The sequence below is a fragment of the Lolium perenne genome, chromosome 6 (assembly GCF_019359855.2).
Source record: "Lolium perenne isolate Kyuss_39 chromosome 6, Kyuss_2.0, whole genome shotgun sequence".
In the NCBI taxonomy this organism is placed as follows: Eukaryota; Viridiplantae; Streptophyta; class Magnoliopsida; order Poales; family Poaceae; genus Lolium; species Lolium perenne.
Genome location: NC_067249.2, coordinates 214684736 through 214688548, shown reverse-complemented (window position 1 = coordinate 214688548; position 3813 = coordinate 214684736). Strand labels below are relative to the sequence as shown.

At 37.7% G+C, this 3813-nt stretch overlaps 1 long non-coding RNA gene across 1 annotated transcript; it reads right to left on the bottom strand.

The window, feature by feature from the left end:
- Positions 1 to 729: 729 nt before the first annotated feature.
- On the bottom strand, positions 730 to 2769 carry LOC139832140 (uncharacterized). The gene is made up of 3 exons (XR_011746784.1): positions 2455 to 2769; positions 2249 to 2347; positions 730 to 990 (listed from the first exon to the last, which is right to left on the bottom strand). It is a non-coding gene; the product is annotated as an uncharacterized lncRNA (long non-coding RNA).
- Between the last annotated feature and the right edge of the window lie 1044 nt (positions 2770 to 3813).

The following is a 3813-nucleotide window of genomic DNA, read 5'->3' as shown; positions in this document are numbered from 1 at the left end:
AGAAAGACATATTGATCTATCACTTGATAATGCATGCTACCATGTCTGAACTGCACGACTTTTATGTCTGAACTGCACTGACCTCTACCTGCTCAGCCTGTGTTATTCTTGTGAGGCGACAAAGACCTTTGGTGCATGACAAAATGAACTATCTGAAAAAGAAAAGAGTAGAACCGGACTTCGGCTTTTAAAAATTCTGAACTTCTAAAATATCTCCATGGTTATGAACAAAAGTACCAACTAACCAGAAAATCAACTAGAACAAGAAAATACGTAGCATTAAATCTCCACTTATGCATTTCAAAGAGTTGAGAAAACCTCGCTAAGAAGTACACTGTAAAAATCTTTGGCGGTTCACAAATTCAGAAATAGCTTCAATTCTGGGCAATTTTTACAAAGATTTTTAGTAAAGCAAAGACGGATTTATACTGCTGGTAAGATAAAAATAAAAGTGGACTTAGATGGGAACTGCCCAGAAAAATAAAAGTGAACTTTACATAGGAACATAGTGAACCTTCTTTTTATTCTCAAAAAAAGTGAAATTTTAACATGTGCATTTATACTGCTGGTACCGATAATAAAGCTTACATGGATGATCTGAACTTGCCAAAAAAGCTGAACTTTCATGCAGAGAGAAAGTGAACTTCAAAACGATGCGCTGTGAACTTGCCAAAAGAATAATGGACAATGCAAACTCACAGGAAAAAGAAGGCGAACATACCCCTGACATCAATATTGAAATGCAATGCTATGCTGAACCAGTGATTGATGCAAGCGTATGAGACGTTCATTTAACATCTGGAAACTAGAAGTATCACCGAAAATCTCTCTATCTGAACTACATTTGAGCCCAACATCAAATGAATCAAGCAAAGTATTTTATAACAAATGTACCCCCAGAGTGTCAATCTGAACGACAACAGAAAATCAAGAAGGGATATGTACCATCTCAGGGATCGGCCAATCTTGGAGTACCATCATAGTACTGTCCTACAAAGAGAAACCCCAAACAATTAGTAGCATACAACTAAGATGTATGGCTTGGAAGGAAAAGCTAAAGCGTGATTACAAACATTGTGGTAGCGAAAAGGTCACAATAGTATATACTTTGGTTCAAACTTCTAAATTGAAAAAGTGAACTCCTACTTTGGTTTAACACATCAAACTCTACATAACGAAAGGTGAACTTCAATTGTTTTACACATCAAACAAAGAGTGAACATCCTTAGCTTTTGCAAAGCCAAAAAAAAAAGTAAATTAGGAGCAACTTCTTGTGGAAATTATTTTTAGAAACATAATTCATTGTTTGTAGACATGGAAGTAAACACTTGTAAGGAACAAAGTTCAACAATAGTGAACTGCTAATATTAACAGAAGTGAACTTTTTATCGCATACAAAGTTAAGAGCCCAAAGAACTCTAGCGATCTTGCAAGAGAATACATTTTCTACCAAGGAAATAGTGAACTTAGCACTAGTACAAACTGAACTTTAATAACAATAAATTTGGAAACTTCATATGTTGAATGACAAGCAATAAAGTGAATCACGGAACTGGTATTTGATCCACTAGCCAAAATCATCTACGACTACGAGCATCACCATCCGGAGTTCGGAGCAGCAACAAGGTAAAGGGCCTGGTTGTGAGGTCATTGACACGGCCAAGTACCAAGAGCAATGGTTGCATCTTTGTGCCTATATCTGAACTTCACATTTTCCAGTTTGTGAACTTCAAAATTCAGTTAAGAAAGAAAATAAAAATTGGAAAGACTAATTCACCTAGAAAGAATATATAAATGATAACAAGGGAATAATTAAGTGAGAACAATCATGCATTCCTAAATGATAATATCCTGCCTCTATCCAGGCTCTACTCTTCATTAATTATAGAACTAGTACTCCTAGCTGTACCGTTCACAGTCCACACTAACATCAGTTCAACTCTTTCGAACTCACCAGCTTTTATATGAACTTCTATGCATTACAAACTAAAATCCCGGTGTGTTCGAAGCAAACTCCGGACAAAAGAGAACTTCGCTTAAAAAATATTTGAACTTCCTGGGATGCACCAACCGAACTTTCTTGACACAAAGTAGTGAACTGCCGACAAATAATGATAAATGTGCACTTTCACATGCACGAATTTTCCATTTTATGCATTTTCGCAATATAACTCCTAAAAAAACACAATCTGTAAAAGAAGAACTGCTCCAGAACCCAATTGTGAACTTCCATAGAAAAGAAAACTACCTGAGCGAAATGCTACTCCGTGTTCTGCTCGTGATCGAGCTTGACGATCCATCATTCCATCTGCATCTGTGCAACGTGATGTTCTCAGCAAGTTTAGACCTGATATTAATGAAGTTCATATGAGCGGTAGCCTGCTTGATGCCGTGCCTCTGGAAAGCTTGAAGCATAGCCTGCAAGGCTGAGGGAAAATCTATGCATGGCAATACCTCCTTCCCAACACGGAGGTGAACTCCCCGGCAGCGCGCGGTAGACTGTCTGGCGTCGCAAAGTGGACTGCAGGACGGTGCGATGTGGACTCCCTGGCCGCGCGGAGTGCTGGGTGTTCAGTGTTGCTTTCAAATAAAAAGTGAACTTCATGGTACACCAAGTTATAATGTGCGATCATTCAGTGTTGCTTCACACATAAAAATGGAAACGAACTTCCTGGTAGTAAAAAATACTCACATATATCCACTGTCGCTTTTTATAAGTACCATGCCCCGTTTTCCTAACAGAATCATATGCACTTAAGAATCCAATGTGAACCTGAAATGTAATACGGCAAGATGGTAAGCATAAATTTACAGGAAATGCATAAACAAGTGAATGACGATAATATATTAACAATAAACCATAATCACACTAACTTGCACTTGCTAACAGGCTGAATCTTGATCAAGAGAAAACCGTAATTCAAAATAAAGGGGAACACCACCAGCTCATGTTCCCTTCTATTCTACCTCCAACCTGGCTACATGATTATTTGATCAAATGCTTCTCACAAGATAGAAGAAAGAAATAAAAACGTAAGTACTGGTAGTACAGAAAGATAAGAAAAGGAGTGAAAAATTATACACATGGACAGAGAAGCGATAGAGTAATGGCAGTCTGTTCTATAAAACTGAACTTTTCATAGATTCAAAAGGTGGACTTCCACACAAGTACGATGTGAGCTTGCAGTAAAATAATTGATGATGCAGACTACCGCGAAAAAAGAAGCAAACTTCAAGCATAGACGAATCAAACTTCTTGACTGATCAGGAAGACGAGGTGAACTACCAGCTCATTCAAAGTGAACGCCCCAGTGCATTCAAAAGAAAACCTAAACTTCGCACTCGACGAGCCGAACTCTTTGCCGTAAAATATAAGTGAACTTCGCAATTATTCGCTTTAAACCCAAATTCAGGGGACCAAGGGAACTGAACTGTGGACCCACATAAAATGAACTGATATAAATAAGGAACGATGCAGCGGGATTAGATGCACAAGACAAAAAAAATGAACTTTTGGGAGACGACAATACACCTACACTTCCACACAGCAAATAGTATACTTCTCAGAAGCAAAAACGGAATTTCCAAAAATATGGATAATTTTCCACACACATATACTTTTTTAACAAGATGCGAACTTCGGGATTTGAAAATAGTGAACTTCGTGACAACAAAATTGAATGTTTTCCTCGTGGGTGAATTGAACCTTTTTTGCCGGAAAAAATGAATAATGGATGAACTAAATAATCAAGTAGCAAGAGATGTGAACTTCATGAATTAGGAGAAGTGAATTACAAAGTTTAGAAGAAGTGA